Source organism: Conger conger, chromosome 4 (assembly GCF_963514075.1).
Source record: "Conger conger chromosome 4, fConCon1.1, whole genome shotgun sequence".
NCBI lineage: Eukaryota > Metazoa > Chordata > Actinopteri > Anguilliformes > Congridae > Conger > Conger conger.
Genome location: NC_083763.1, coordinates 26,079,373 through 26,097,057, shown reverse-complemented (window position 1 = coordinate 26,097,057; position 17,685 = coordinate 26,079,373). Strand labels below are relative to the sequence as shown.

General features: G+C 39.7%; 1 protein-coding gene across 2 annotated transcripts in view; it reads right to left on the bottom strand.

Moving 5' to 3' along the window:
- Positions 1–14,354, bottom strand: part of LOC133126197 (integrin beta-1-like) — a 31,149-nt gene extending 16,795 nt beyond the window's left edge. For both annotated transcript variants that reach the window (XM_061238145.1, XM_061238146.1), the window contains exon 1: positions 13,990–14,354. The gene's annotated coding sequence lies outside the window, so the exon portion shown is untranslated. The remainder of the gene's footprint in view (positions 1–13,989) is intronic.
- Between the last annotated feature and the right edge of the window lie 3,331 nt (positions 14,355–17,685).

The following is a 17,685-nucleotide window of genomic DNA, read 5'->3' as shown; positions in this document are numbered from 1 at the left end:
AGCTGAGGATCAGTTTTATTGAGCGAGGAATCTAAATGGGAAAAGGGGGCTTTCAACTGAAGGACACAAATACGAAACCGTGATCGACTGTAAAATCGACCAGCGCAATGCTGCATCGGGCCAGACCCAAACCTCCTCCAAATGGAAAAGTGGATCACTACCAACATAAAAATGTTCTACTCATTATTCACTCCCACCCCACCCCCACCCGTGAGAAGATCCGACCACAGCTCCTTCAGCTAGAGCCTAGAGCCAGCATGAAACACGGCCCGGCTCAGATGTGGACAAGCTGTCGGAGCGTAGGGGGAGAGTGCCAAGCAATCCCTCTTGTCACACATAAAATTTGTACATTTGTAAACCTGAGCAGCTTCTTGAAAAGCCTACAATAGGCTAGCTTCCTATGGTCACTATAGCAGCATCACAAAATGCGCAACTAGACTCTGGCTTATTCAGTGTTTGTCCATTTCCTGAAAGTAGGAAGCATATGCCCTAGTCAAGACAAGGAATCCTCCTTTTCTATCATTGGTGAGTCCAGATCTAGAGCCAATTGAGGCACTGTGTAATTTGTTTTCTTAATTAACCATCCTCACTATATGCAAAAATGGAGCATAACATCACCTCACCTGCAAATGGATAGAAACAAAAAGATGATTTCACTGTCTTGGCTTTCAGTCCACCCATAAATATATTGCAGTAGAAGTGTGCTGGGGTATTTTAAGAGATACACAGCACATAACACTTCTTATCTTATGAGACAACCTCAGTTTGATTTTCTTTGGCGAACAGCCAGTGCACATTCCAAATCAACTCCCACCACAGGAGATTACTTTTGCAACCTGGACACCATTTGGTCAGCTCTCAGCAGCTGGAGTGTTTGATATGGAGTGGATATTGCAGGAAAATCAGGAGTGGAAAACATTGAGATTGATGCCAAGCATACCACATTTACAGCAAGAATGCCAGCGTATTAAAGGGCTTCATTCAGGGGTAATACATTCAGAAGAGGCTTAAAATAAGAAGAGGCTTAAAGCAATTAGCCACACTTCATGAAAACTTGTGAGGCTAAGTTTTCAATCTGAACACATTGGCTTTAATACGAGGGCAATCACACCCAATTGAAAATGCACCCACTCCATTCAATATCCCTCATAGAACACAAACACAAACAAATTTAGATTTTACATGCATTTTGTAATCTATGTACCTTCTTTGTACACGCGATGCACACATGAGGTTGAATGCTTACACTGTAACAATATGCTACCACCCCTCCATTTGTCAATTAGGTCTAAAGATCAGCATTAACACTAAATGGGAAAAAATATTTTGCGTTCATTCTTTTTTGCATTCATTAACCAAATAATGTCCCATAAATATACTTTAGGCAGTATTTATAGTGACTGCCTAACATTTCACAGGATGAGAGGAATGGGGCAATCAGTATGGATGATTCAATCTCCCATTGTGGGGCATTTTACAAAAGTGTGCCTCTCTACAGACACCCAAAAGACACAGATTGTGTTTCCCATGTTGACACAGGGTCTGCCAGGTTTGATGAAGAGACAGTACAGGCCTATTGCTCACATCATTGCGCAATCCTACCCCCTCACTGGAATGCTCCCAGGGCTGTTAAGTAGAAATAGTACTGTATAAATCATGAGTTTTCCACAAACGGTGCTATAGCTAATTTGGTGTCATTGGTGGTGTGGTATACTGGGTGCTGAATAAAGATCTTGAAATACCATTTAGAAATAAACCACAGCGAATGCAAGTTACATGTGAGTCAGCAGCCAGCTGTGCTACGTAGGTTAGGTGTTTTAGATGTACAGAGATAACATCAGCAGGAACATGGTTGATACCGCTGTCTCGCCAACCAATTAAAAATAGTTTCCAGAAGGAAAAGAATTCACCAAGTTTCTGGGCATTGTTTCAGCAATGCAAAATCCAAGTTCTTTCCAATCAATTTTTAGGATTATTGCCGCTTTTATTTAATTCCTTTCATGAAACTACATGTCTATCGCATTTTAAAAAATTGATATTAATATAGTCAAACAGACAACACAGAGGATTGTTCAGATCTGTGCTACTCAATACCACATCCCGTGGGCCAGGTATTCACACTACACAGCATGGTTGGAGCAAATACCTGCATACACTGTGGCCTGCAAGATGTGGAGTTGAGTATCGTTGGTTTAGATGCAATACAGACTATATTAGAAAATTAACCTTATTTTATTTAGGCTCCCAAAAAACCCACCAACGCATGAAACTAAAGATGCATGGAAGGTGTGACGGTGTGTGATGGTGTTCTGAAAAGCACCATTTCCACACAATATAACATTAACATTCACACCGAGTGTACATTTCCAAACCATAAATTTCAATGGCTTTTATAAAATCACAATGCATGTACCATCCGTAAAAATTCCCCCATCTCATTATGTTATTCGGCAGATGTTCAGCAGTTTCAAAGTCTAACGTGGTCCAGAGTTGGTACTGCAATATGATCTGACTCAAATGGGATACAATGTGACACCCTCAACCAAATCTGTGAATCTGATGGGTCCAGAGTCTATACGCGGGGCCTCCTGTCCCTCTAAAAACCGCTGAGTTGGCCTTTCTGCTCCTGTTGCTCAGAAAATTCTTCCCACCCAATCACAAATGGCATGCTGTCTGGCTGGCAGCCAAAACCCCGGAGTGGGACATAAAAGAGTCGGCATTATCTCCATGGTAACAAACCCCCTCCCCCCCACCCCACGCAAAAAAAAAAAAACAGCAACAGCAGGGGTATTTCCCTGGAGTGGCTGGCCTGCTTCCCAACTGTGTACCAATTAAAGCCTTCCTTTGGTTCCAGACCTGAAATCAATCCTGCTTTTGTTTTCAGTTTTCTTTTCTTTTTTTGTTAAAAGCATTGTCAGCGCTAATCTGAAGTGAAGTGCTCAAGCTGAAACTAAGCTGATGAATCCTGGCCATAAACCAATTTTAAATTTAAACAGAAATTTAATATGACAGTCAAGTCAAACAGCAAATTAAGGTAGCAGCCAAGACGTGGCATAGTTAACTATAATATTTACAGCAGGAAGGAAGGGACTAATATTTCACACAGGCTTGGTATAAGACCTGTGTAAACACGCTGTTCATAGTTTTGACTGGTACATGGTTGAGGGAATCCTTTGCATGACCATTAACAATCAATAACAATCAATAAACTAACAACTACTTTCAAACCCTGTACAGCCCCCCATATTCTCCCTTAGCTGTAGGTAATGCACAACTACCATTCAGCACATTATATGAACATACGTGTAGATACACTAGGAATCTGGGATACTCCACATTAGCTGTCAATTACATGAGAAATAGGTTGCATTTACAACAAAGTAATGGCTATGATATACACTCAGTGAGCACCATTAGGTATTCATTAGACTTCTTTTTTTAGACTTACTGCTGTTCTGCTGCTGTAGCCTATCCGCTTAAGAGGTTTGACGTGTTGTGTGTTCAGAGTGTGCAATGTGTGGTTAGTTGTGTCAATGTCACCTTCCTGTCAGCTTTGGCCAGTCTGGCCATTCTCCTCTGACGTCTCTCAATTACAAGGTTGTTTTTGCTCGGAGAACTGCTGCTCACTGGTTGTTTTGTTTTTCGCACCATTCTCTTCAAAGTCTAGAGACTGTTGTGTGTGAAAATCAGAGATATTCACACCACCCTCACTTAGATCACATTTCTCCCCCATTTTGTCGGAAAAACAACTGAACCTCTTGACCACGTCTGCATGCTTTTATGCATTGAGTTGCTGCCACATGATAGGCAGATAAAATATTTGCATTAACAAGCTGGTGTACAGGTCTGCCTAATAAAGTGCTCAGTTAGTTTATAATATATATATATATATATCTACTAGCAGCTTTTAAGAAAACCTTGAGGAAGCAATTTGGTCTGCGTTCACTGAAGAGTCAGAGGGAGTTATGAGTGTCCTAACATTGGACTGAATTTCAGCACGCACTTTGCGGGCTACTGGAGAAGAATGTTTTGTGAGGCCCTTGGCCTGATATTTCAAGCTGAAATGTACAATTACGCTGTGAATGACTGTTAAGTCATGGGAGGGAGCTCTTTGGGTTTTTGGGAGGGAGCCGTGTACACATTTAGCCCATTTCTGTAAAGCCTTCGTAACAGGACATGGTATTTTAATGAGATTCAGATGCTCCCGATTAGGCGGAATTGAAGATTCCCCTTGCAACTCTGCAACTTGCATCTACCAGTCATTTAACAAGCAGGTTACATCGGTAGGCTCTGATGTCTCTCAGAAAATAAATAAATAAATAAAAATACTAATAAAAAAAAATCTAACTCATCTATCTAAATCAATACAGGATTAAATTTGGATTTATTTTCCTGTTTTCAGGTCAAGGAAGACCATTAAACAAGGCAGTCAGTGATATCATGTGCCACATTCAAAATGTAACCGATTTTATGTCCTGGCCTATATACAGCCTGTGCCATTTGGGAAAGCAAATGTACCTGTTATGTACGGTTATATATACCACTTCATACTTCTTTTACAGTAAAGACCAACATTTTAAAAACAAAAGGCAACTAAACTTGAACGTGTATGCACTGCACCAAACACTTTGAAGTAAAAATACACAGGTCCAATAAGATTGTGCTCTCACAATCACCATGCACTCAAGCAACAACAAACAAATACAGAACCAAGCTGACCCATGTCATCATAATCATTTAATCCTGTGAGAACTGCAGAACATTACAAGTGCAAATATGGTGTATTGGCAAAGGGAATCATCTTGAAAATCAAAGGCTCCAGGTTTATACCCAGGTGAGACTTTGCTGGTGTATCATGCTGAAATTCCCAGTAAATATACAGTTGTATAGGAGAAACCTATGACAAATGTTTTGTTGTCCCATTTTTAAGCAAAGCAGGCCATGATAAACAGGTTTCATTTTCTATTTATAGCATGGCTCGCAAAGCAATTTTCCGTGCAAACCACAGCAATTTAAGGCTGAAGTGATGTAAGCACCTCATAGACACAACGCAGTTCCCATCTGCATGGTGAGATAGCGGTTTTACGGACATGCACGCATATTCCACTCTGCTGGACCGTTACCACAGCGAGAGTCCAGCTGTTTCCTCTTGATCCGAGCTGGCAGCCTGCATTGAATGTTTGGAATGTTTGAAATGTTTCGAAAAGACAACTTTCTCTTCCCCCTCCGTCTGCCCTTGTGCAGAATCGCAGTGCGCCGAATGGCACGTTTGCCACAAAAATGCAGGCTACTGTTAGCGCTTTTTGGGAAATGTTTTATGTCAAAGTAAAAAAGTAAGAAATATCTTATTAAGAATGCACCCATCCTCCAACTCTCCATTCTAAACTTCAAATTCTAGGGTAGAACAAGGACAGCAGACTGCAACACTGTACTTAAATCCCCAGGCCACCTTCAAGGAAACTACGAAGTGTGACCAAATGGGCTTGTGGCATTATCGGCTTACATTTAGATTTTCACCATTTTCATCATTTAAAAAGAGAGAAAATTCTGTACTCATAAATGGATTTTTATTTGACTGCATGTGAATTTTTTGTCCAAAGCCTTTCTTACTGTTACCACAGGAATTACAAATGGTCACCCAAGTGACTCTTTACCAAACTGAAATTTGTATGGGGTTTGCAGTCTTCAGAATAGAATGCACAGAGTAACAGTCTTAACAGGGTGTTGTCAGCAGGTCTCCCAAGGGATGGGTGTTGGAATCTCTGCTCTTTATTTACACTATCCTGATGTGGACATGAACCACAAAAGAGATACATTTGCCAAATATATATTAAAGTGCTGGAAACGTTCACAGCTTCCAGGAGTATTTGACAGTTTTAGTATTGCTGAGATATGCCTCAAGTCATACTTTTCCTAAGATTTGACAATACTGCTTCTATATTTGTTATTCTTTTGTAAAGGATTGTATAGAGAACGAGATAGAAGGGATCACAGTTCAGAAAATGTCTTTGTCGGGGACTTCCACCACTCGATTACATTATTGGCATTTGGCAGACGCTCTTATCCAGAGCGACATACAGTTGATTAGACTAAGCAGGAGACAATCCTCCCCTGGAGCAATGCCGGATTAAGGGCCTTGCTCAAGGGCCCAACAGCTGTACGGATCATATTGTAGCTACTCTGGGAGCTATCTCTTGTAGCTATCTCTACAGTACTCTGGGATTAGAACCACCGACCTCGCGTGTCCCAGTCATTTACCTTAACCACTACGCTACAGGCTGCCCTATGGCTGGAGACGTGGCCAATCTACAGAGTGTATCACACTTTTTTGGGGAACAATATAGCCATAGAAAACTGAGGAGGGAAATCTATCCACAGTGCAGGGAGCCATCATGCTCCTTACCAAACCACCATTTTAACCCAAACATATGGCGGCAGCTTAAAGCCTACTTACTGATATTGCTAACTTGCAGGTGACGGTCAAACAAAACACCACAGAAAATTCCACTGCAAAACAACATTAACCTAATTTAACAGATCAAGGAGTAACTCATTAGGTCTCTCTTAGTGGCTCGTTAAAGTGATCTCTACAGTGGTAGCAACAGGAGCTAATTTGGTTGAGGTATACAGTTACGTCATGATAATGATGTACACCTCTACCCTCGCTAATTTCTGAAAAACTACAATAGACGAAGGGACCTTCATCTAACTCAGAAAGAGAGATGGAGTAGCTGCTTTCCCAGTGTAAACAGTACCTTCACCCCCATCTTGTGATATCCGGTAAAAATAAATTCCTTCCTTCACGGATATTAAATAACCCTTGCAATTTGTCACAACAGCAAAGCAGCATTTTCTTTTCAGTAGAACTGAAGCACAAAAGTAAACTGAAAACCATAAATATAGAACATTTTCTATCTTTAGTGGCTAGCCTCCTAGCAAGTAATGTTAGACTCTCTCAAAGAACGGCTTACAGGCCGAGTAGTAACGACTGGCCCCTTTGTATTCAGTAGAAGTGGAAACCTGTGACTGCTGTTGTCAGAAGCCTTCCCATAGAATGTAAGCTCCAGCCCTGTTATAGTACATAGTAAAGCATACTATGCAAAAGCATAGTAAAGCATAAAAATAAAAAAAACTGGATGGCACAACAGAATTGAAGTACTGAAAGTGTCGCATTACAGCAGCAGATGGTACTCTAAAGTATACCATTTTGAGGGGTAGGATGCATGAAATTAAGCAGGTTTCATGGACTTTGCTGGTACAAAGGATTGTGACACTCAGTACATGGGCCATTCAGTAAAGTCAAAATTCAGCAATATAAAGTAGAAATTATTTCATAAGTGTCTCCATCTTAAAACAAATGCTAGAAATACTAGCAATACCATAACTGCCTTTGACCACAGAGGAACAGGTGATGTAGACTAGTAGTCGCTGTTGAATGTTCACTTAATGAATCACCTTAATAGCAAAATAAAACAGTAAAAAAAGACAAAACAACTCCACAAAAATAAAACAGATGTGGTTCTGTCAGTAATGCAGGAGGCCACAGTAAGGCTGAGTGCTGTGGTAACCAATGTCTACTAAACAAAACACTAAATAGTCCATCACTGAGTAATTGATAGAACAAATTGCTTATAAAAAGCCATTACAGTGTTTTACGATGAAGAAAGCATCTTGATTGGTTCACTCAAGTCAGTGATTGACAGCCCTGCCCAACTCCGCCCATTAAGGCACCAAAGATGCCTTGCTTTCCCAATAGCAGAGAGGCTGATTGAACTGAAATGTGACATTTTATCAATGGCTGTGGTCACATTAGAGGCAGCTACCAGAATAGGTAATGCAGAAAAACTGACAGACCTAATGGAAATAAGTGAAGTCTGCATTTAAGCCTGATCACATTGACTTCTACAAATTCTACTCTTGGCAATGTGTTAGTGAGTTGATTCACTGAATGAAAATATATTTCCCTTGGAGCACAGTTAGAGTATTGGGTACAAAGCCATTAGAATACCATTTTCCAAGAGCAATCTTCCTCTGAAAGGAACGTGTCAGACTGAATTTCAGAGTAATGGAACAATTTTCTAAGAGTCTAAAGTCTTCCAGCTTCCAAATAGCTACATGTATAGTAAATAAAGGCTGCTGAGAGGTAAGACTTTCCCAGTGAGCAATACTGAGCAATACTGCACATCACTTACTAACAACACGAGGTTAGCTGACTAAGCTTACAGACTGCACTCTGCATGAAAGACATTGACCCAATCGCTTCATTTCGGTTTGCTTTTTTTAGGAGGGAGGGTGGGAGCCTGGGCCCACAAAATCATACAAAGCCTTTGAGCCTAAGTGGGGAGTGCACCATGGAGCTAAATATGAGGGGCTGAACCCAACCCTTTCACTACAATCTCTCAGAATGACAGTTCTCCCACAAATAAGGTCTTTGTAGGTTGCTCTCATACACACCCAAAGAGAATGTACATTCCTTGGTCTGGCTTGGTTAAAAACTTTAAAACACAAATCAGTCAATAGAGCTCTTCTTGTACATGACAATAGCCCATCTATGGCAGGCAAATTTTCACCATTGACTGCATTAGGCTATTGCTGGGACTGCCCATTAGTGAATTGAAACACGTGATTTTTAATGTAACGGCTTTATAAAAGACTTGTGGCCCATTGACCATTGTGCTAACTGCTCCCCCCACCCTCCCTCTGAGGTCCGAAAATGTCCTCACTATCACGCAAGATCATGTTGGATGAGGTCACTCTTAAGCAGGGAATACACCAAGCCAACAGACACCCGATAGTCGCCCGGCAACAGGGTGGAGGGGTCTTGTCATCACAGGATCAGTGATCAACCCCAATTTTCTGAAGAAGTGTTCATACTGCCCAGGCCATCGTCATTTGTATCTATTCACATTTTTTGCCTAGTATTTTAAGTACAGTATAAGGGCTGTTGACATGGTCCATGCAGCAGCACGACACAAAAAGCTCTGCTCTAGATTTGTTTATCTGAATTTATCCACCTGGACACATGCATGCAGGCTCTAATTGCGTAGCTAGTAGCAATTAAGTATGGTTTTGAAAACAGTACCTGCAGTGTCTTAAGTGAAAAATAAAGTACTCATCTGAGTAAATTCTAGAAGTCCCTATAGGCAACTCTCCATTTTTCAGCCAAACTACCTGCAACAGTCATTAAGCACAGCTTAACTAAAGTTACTGGCAGTTCATAACCCAAGTTTTTCTTGGATATACCTTCAATGAATCTTTCTAGAATAATGGTTACGTCTCCTCTGGATACGCTTACCATGCAGAACGAACTGACAGTCTGTGCTGAGCCCATTGCCTTTACATGAAAGCACATAAGAATCCAAATAAAAGGAAGGGACTACTTTGTCAAATCCAACTTCATCTTCTTGTTTCCTTCCTTCCTCCCTTCTTGCAGGGGATCAAAGCTTCCCAGGCAAGGTTTAAAATTGAAGGTAAGCTGCAGGGAAATTGTATCAACAAAAGATCCCAACAAAGCCCAACTGCCAGTACAGTATTGTATGTACACTACTGTAACTAATGTGTGTTTACCACTTCCCTCTTTCAAAGGACAGAAAAGAAGTTGACACACAAGTGGGTTTCTATGCATGCAACAGACTAGGGCTGGACAATATGAGGAAAATATGCGATATGCGTTGTTGAATATTGTGATGACGACATGCCTTGCGATAAATAAACAAATATTGAAGTGTGCATGTCTTCCTACTACACTGCTAACATAGCCCCCAGATGATGAATAGCCTATGCCCACTGAATAAAAACAATTTAATACATTATTTCCAAAATTTCCATTTATTGAACAAATTGCACATTAACAGGCAATCAATTTCACACATCAATTTGAATAAATACTATTCAAGCAGTCTTTTGCAATATGTTTATCTTGCATGTTCATACGTCGATAAATATACGATATATCGTGCAGCTCTATGACAGACTAGTGTAACAAAGGAGGTGGAATGTATCACAGGGCTGGGTTGGAGGGTTCTAGTGAGCTGTCAAACTTCTCATAAATCTGACTGGCACTCTGCCCCCCAACAGCTGCTATCTGGGGCTGGAGTTCACAGTCATTCAGCTGGCATGACTCACGCCCCGCCTTCACCTCTCTTCAATTAGCTCCTCCACAAAAAGCATTTATGTACCTCCATTCCCACAATCTAGGACAAAGATTCCCCACTGTAGCAGGAGGGAAATTTGCCTTCTTCGTTTGGAGAAGCCCTTTGGATGAAGCCCAAATTCCGATAGGAAATTTAAAGGTGCAATCTCTCCCAATCAAAAACACCTGAATCCCATTTGGAGACTTGAGAAAATCCTCCATTTGTGGACCACGTGAAAACGCCATCACAAAAACGGGGGGACACTATGCACTCATGTCATTTTTGCATAGAATGGCTTAACCCAAAAACAGAATTGTGATTTGTTCCCTGCCCATTCTTCTATTTACTTGTTAAGTAACATCCAGGCAAAAGTGACTCTATGGCCCAGCAATTGCTGCAAGACCCAAGGAATAGCAAACACACAAAGGGCAGTATCAATGTGACTACAAAAGCATTTGGAATGCATGCATAATATTGCAGTTGTATCGATTTCATTTTTAAACTGATAACAGATTCAAATGGATGCGTGTGTGGGCCAATAAACCAAGATTACAGCGGATATGATGGGCTGATGTAGATCTAACATGCATGCGCCAGATAGGCAAGACATCGGCTGTGTTGCCAATGCTGTAAATTAAGTGAAAAAGCTGCCTAATCTGAAGCTCTCTTTGTATCATTTTTACAGGCCAGACTAATAAGCAAAGTTATTCGGAGACTCTGTCTAGACTAACACCCTCTGCTTAATAAAGAAGCAAGCATGGTTAAATATTTTCTTAGACAAATACAATTTGCTACAATTCATGTCCCTGCTTCTGCCATTAATATAAAAAGTCAGTAGCAGTTTGCTATAACAAAGAAGCCTTCAGTCAATATGATCAGTCACACACTGGTTATTGATCCACAGTTTCCAAATCACGCTTGCCTAAATTTAACATGGCTGTACTGGATGATCGATCAGCTGATCCAGACAGATATGCATGCAAAGTTAAAACAGGTGAAGCATCAATGGAGAATGACCTCAAATCCCTTTTACCCCAGGAGGGTGCAGATATAGAAGCAGGAATTCAATAAGCACTTAAAACGACAACCCACCATTGATCAGAGGGCCTGAATGTTTACAGTTCTGTTTATTCTTTATAGATTATTGCCGTTTATCTGGGTGGAAGAAATCCTTGTCCAATGCTGTTAGTTCTTTTTAAAAACACATTATCTATTGCTATAGTTGTAAAAAACATTAAGGTTAAGTACCTGTGTAAGAGTGTAAGAGTTTAATGACAGCGTCCTACATGGAAATCAAGCGCCAAAGCCCTGTGCTTACAAGACCATTTCCAAAGTCACAATGTCAGAGCTAGACAGCTATTATTGTAACGTGCCTATTTCAGAACAGTTGCACCAGCATAAGATTTAGATCCATCTAATGTGCCAAAAAAATACACACCTTAAGGCTCCCAAAGGAAGCAGCTGAGTGACACCTTGCTAAACTAGTAATCAATTCAGTCCAATCAAACATGCTGCATCAATACCGGCCCTCGGTTTGTTTACCACAGCTAAAGCCGGCTAGCCACACTCACAGATTACTTGAACCTAAGCACAAGTGTAGTATAAACCATTATTCGCAATCTGCATTGCTCCCATGACTTTCCACAGGGTTGAGTTTTTTTTGTTTTACGTAACACACACTGTGAATGTCTCTTCACAACCTAGGCCTATAGTTAACATGACAAACTAGGGACAAGCAATGTGGTCAAAAGGAAAGCTTTAAGAGACAACATTTTAAAACCAATAATCAAAACACCCACTCCAACTCAAGTATTTCATGTTGTTGTAGTAAGCAGTGGGGTTGTAAAAGCACAAAATCACAGAACCTTTTGTAAAAAGAAAAAAAAAATCCTAATTAATTCTCAGCAAATAAAATAACTTCAAGTTTTGTGCTACAAACAAACACTACTATGATTTTGCATCAAAACAACATTTGTGACAGAAGAGGTAAGGAAACTGTAACAACGGTTTAGTGAGTCTACTGAAAGAGTCAACAGCAATATGTAAAAAGCATTTCCCAATACAAAATGCAAACTCACTTTCCCAAAGCACGTGAAAACACTGTGAAATGTAGATATGAGGGAAATTCCACAGTAATGTCAACCTGAGCATGGAAAATTAAACATATGTCACGAACAGTCGATTGTGACCATTTTGAAGTCAAAATTGATTTATTAGTCCCATTACCATTGAAATCAATCCTATTTGGCAGCCATCAATGTCAAAACTGACATTCAGAACCATTTCAGGACAACAAATGTGCTAAATGATCTAATTTGATTGGGAAGTAGATCGTAAAACAATCCATCCATAACGCTGGCATCTCCTCATAAAAATCAAGACGAAAAAATAAATATTTTCAAAATTGCTATTTTTTCTTTTTGGCCCTTCCCTTCAGCCAAGTAGGTGCTATGATAATGTGCACTAACATTTTTTTAAATCATGTAAGAACAGTAATTTGTCTGAGGGATTTTGTTTGTCATTTTGTGTCCGAATATCACATCCATAATGCTGGAATTGCCCATGAAACGTCATCATGTTTCACTTAATATTTAACAGGATAACGCAGTAAGTAAGGTTTTCAATATTGGTATAACTGACAATTATTCAGATTGCAAAATACACCTAAACCATGTTACGCGTGTCATTAACACGAAAACAGAATGGATTCAACAACTTGGAAAAATAGACTGTCATTGGAAAAATACACATGGTTACAAATTTCCCTTGGGATAAGTACAGTCAAAGACGTTCATGGCTCTACCGTTAATATAAAGTTGGCTTATTGTACCAACATTATAAGTATATTTTATACAAGTAATTACAGTATTAATGACATTGTCGGCACTTGGTCTGTTTGACTTGGCGAATATAACCTCGGCGTTTCACAGATTAAAAAGCTTTTAGGTACCCAACCGAAGTTCGACACAACCAAAAACGGTGGTGGCTGGACAGCGGTCAGTCGCGTACATATTCACAAACACTCCCTAAAAAAGACCAAAGTTTATCACGGGGAATATAGTAGTTCTGCTTCAGCATGCCGACATTTTAACGCGTTTAGTTTTTCAGACCAAGAGCAAGCAAGTAAATAGCGGACTCGGAAAACAAAACAAAGCATACAACTTTTCCCCATAACAAAAAGCGTGCGAATCTACCACAAGGAGCAGAGCAGAGAGCCCTTTAAAAGTACGGTGGCAACCATCTCCTGCGGCGGCAACAAAGTAGAATAGATCCGTTATTTTTAACATTAATTTAAAAAACATTAACGGATCAGTTGGTGGTAACTTGTACTCAGATGTACAATCCAATTTCTAAATGTTTATTTTTAAATCATGGTTGTGGAGTGTGGCCTGGTCCAAAGCAACACTGCATCGAACGCGCCGGAACGAGGGTTCCAGGAATAGCGTAACACAGCCAGACAGTTAGCCTACATTACACATTAAAACATCGAGAACACAATTTTTCATTGTGCGACTCACTGCATGTCAATAGTGTATGGGGTTAAATCATACAGGCTTAACAGTAAAAGATTAAAAAAACTTTTTTAGACTCACACCACCCATCCCCACCAAAAATATCCAAACAGCATTCCAATTCCTTTGGCTATGGATAGAAAGACGTGTCGACTTGAAGGCTACAACAGGCATGCAACATAGTAGGCTACCAGTACGCTAAATACAAGTGGAAAACTGTTCTCGTATAAAACTAGCTAACACGAAAGTAACCCCTCAGCATAAATTGCTAACTGGTGTCTCGACACAAATACCGTACATCGTGCGCAAAAATGTGACAGGATAATCCAAATTTAAATATTCACCTTAAAACGCCAGATCGTTGTTTTCCCGCTTTTAAAGCGACATACGTGGATGTGGTGACAGGGTGGTCCACACAATCCTTTAAAACGACCCCGGTTCAGACGGCAACTCTTCTGCGCTGAGCTGGATAGGCTACTTTTTCTTGGAAAATATCACAAATGTTCACTCCTCTTCTTAGACCATTTTACGCCGCTCCGATGCGATACGGGAAATAGATAAACAGCTCGGACTGAAAATGAGTCAGGGTGCAAACGGGTCCAGATGCCCTTCACAGCATCAAATCTTCCCACAAAAACCGTTAGAATCCCTCCGTACCTAATTTAGATTGGGGACTGAAGAGACAACTCAGCAATCATCCTTGCTTTATCACAACCCGCCCCCACAGGAAATGCCAAACGTACGTCATGCGCGTTGAACAGTCCCACAGTCATTGAGTACCCTACATATTCTGACAGAATTGACCTTGTGATTGAGAGTTCAGTTTGTAGTTGTGCAGGGGCCGCGAACTGGAATTAATTTTACCTTTTGACTTGCACTTTGTGATTCGTGTAGGCTATTGTAATGGCAGAATGGACATTAAATTTTACTTGGTTGGCTGCATGTAACATGTAAATGTAGCTACATATTATGTGCTTATGTTTATTCGAGCCGGAAATGATATAATACCACCAAAGTTTAAACTTCCTGACAACAGTTATTTTGCATTTTGTCGTATGCAGCCAACCAGTAAAAATTATTACATATTACTATTTTACAATCGCATATTAATTAATGGTTTATTAGGGTGCAACCTCTTCACCCAGGACCATGCATTCTGAAAGAATTAAAACAAAACTACATTCAACAACCGTATTTTCCATTTCAGAAATGATATCCAAGACTACAGTTGCAAAACAGCAAATATTTTTCCCCCAAAATGTTCAGAGTTGCTGAATAAAAAATAAATGATTACCTCAACCTCAGGTTTTGGAAAATGCTTATTCATCAGTGTTCAGAAGATCAAATAGATTTAACTGCATTCACCACACCATAACACATTTCCCAACCCCACTTTGGTGCAATCACCAAGCAAAATAGCTTAAACGATAAATATTAAAATGACATCCGTGCCACCATCAATTTTTACTCTTTAACTCTTGTTTAAACATCACAGATGCTTTTGTCAATATTATTTGCAACAATACATCAAAATAATGCATTCAACAACAACAATCAGCCTACTACACAATTACTGTACATCCAGCCTACACCAATATGCAGTTCTGCAAACATCCAGTAATTTGAATTTATTTTTCTGTATGGCTTCATGGTGGAAGTAGTATTTGTATTTAGGTACAAACTCCAACTTGAAATTATGCAGTATTTGACACACTGAAAACATTCTCTGTTCCCTATTACAGTATATGGGTGTGGCGTACACTAATTCCCTCAATGTTGCTGGTCTCAGAGGTGAAAACAAAGGAACCACTTGTGCTCACGAGGGACCCCTTTTCCAAAATCAAAGGGGTCATTCAGACACTTTAACGTTTGGCATTCTTTCAGGCCTTAACACTCCGTTCAATACCTGTTCTGTTAGCAGACCTTCACTTTGACTTTAACGTCTTTTAAACAGTCAACAGGCCTGTGTGCTTGTTCATTCTAAGATTTGTCCTTTTTGTGCCATTTATAAGAGAGTAGAGTTGTTTTCGGAGTGTTTATAAAGAATATATTCATACTTCATACTTGTCCTATTTTATTTACTTTGACTTCATTTTTGCAGATTTTGCAGATACAAAAGTTTCCATCAATAAATAAACATGCACTCATAGCACACAGTGGAAACTTCTCTCAGCCTGTTTATTCCCCAGATACTTGGTTCTTATTTCTATGAATGGCAAACTTGTATCCCCTAGTACCTAAATAGAATAGGTACTAGATGCTGTTATTTACAATGTAATACATCATAAGTACTGCCCTTTGTTATCTGCATAACATTCCCAGGCCAGAAATTTAATTTCTAAATCTACTAGGTTCAGCCACTGTGCTCTTCATAAATTCAATGGAGTTTTTTCAGCAATGTCGATGTGGCAATAGTCATGATCATCATCTCCCATTGTTTTCTTCACTTACAGTAGATGGATAAAACACGGAACCCCCTGAGGTGATGGTAAATCACTCCTCAGATCTGTGCTGTTCTGGGAGACTGGAGCATGTGTTGTTGGTTGGAGACTGTGAGGGTTTCTCCCCACATACTGCATTTTCGACATCTGTTTACTGACTTCTATGCAACTGATGAGAATAGCAAAAAAAGCCTGGAAAAGAGGTCCACATAATTTCACAAGATAGAATACCGTAAAGAATTGCTGTAAAATTACAGTACTTTACTGGCAACTCTGCTGTCAGTAAATTACTGTAAAATTACAGTAATTGTTTTACAGTGAATATGTAGATACAACAAACCGTAACAGTGTGAACAGTATATATCTGAAAAGCATGGTCGTATGTTGACTTGCCTGTCTATACTGTCTTACAATAATTTACTGACAGCAGAGTTGCTGTAATTTCGGTATCCAAAAGTAGAGGTGAGGGAATATTCTGAAATGTCCATGCTTCCTTAAATATTTGTTCCATTGGAAGTCTTTGTATGACATATGTGTTATAAATGCATTCATGCCTTTGATGACTGTTGGTGTACAGTACCTAGAAGTCACCCATATGTCCTGAAAGGCTGAAGTCATTTTTCCTTTTCCTAATTGGTGTGAAAGCTTAATACTTGAGTACAGTTAGTGGGTCAGTGCTTAGACATCATGTATTTCAATATATACCTAGTATGTATATATATTTAAACCATGGAAGTGTTCCTGGATGTGCATCTGGCACTCACAATTTAGAGAAATATAATTAACTGTATTGTAAAGTATAGCAGTTTGTGTGTGGGTGTGTTTGTGTGTATGAGTGTGTCTCTATGTGTGTGTGTGTGTGTGTGTGTGTGTGTGTATGGGTGTGAGCTCTGTTTGGATTTCTAGAATTTGGCTTTGTTATTACCATAGGGTAATTACTGGCCTTTTGGGTTTTGGGGAATGTTTCTTTCGGGGCATCATTGGAGATTTCTTCTTTCTGATCTTCCTCACTCTCATATTTGAAAAGGGATCACCTCTGGACCATCCCATGGCTTCATAGAAAACAAATCATCTGTGATTATTAACAGATAATAATCTATTATTATTATTCTATTATTAATAGAATGGCCCCAGAACACAGTTTTTCCAAATCGGCTGTAAAGTACTGCTGAATAAACAGCAAGTAAATTATTTTTTGGCTGTCATCTGTGTTACACACAAGATTGTACTTGAACTGGAAGCATCATTCAGTTAAACACAGAAAACACAGAACTATTCTGCCAAGAGTGAGCAGAGAGAAAGGATATAAGGGGTTTGTTTTTCAGCTTTGAAACTATTTCAGCCTTGCCTGCAGTTTCTTTGTCTGTGGTATTTATGTGGAGGCTGTGGTGAACGTCCTTACTTTCTCAGACACATGAAAAGGAGGAAGAAAAAAGGCAAGAGAGATGCTACAAATCCCTAAATGTGATTTCCTTCCCTCTTCTCTGCTGTATGGATATTGCACAAGGTTAACTGTCTCCCACATAATGCAGTGTATTAATTTCAAAGCACCTTAAATAGAAATGGTGTTTGTAATCTATTGTCTACTGCAAATAAATA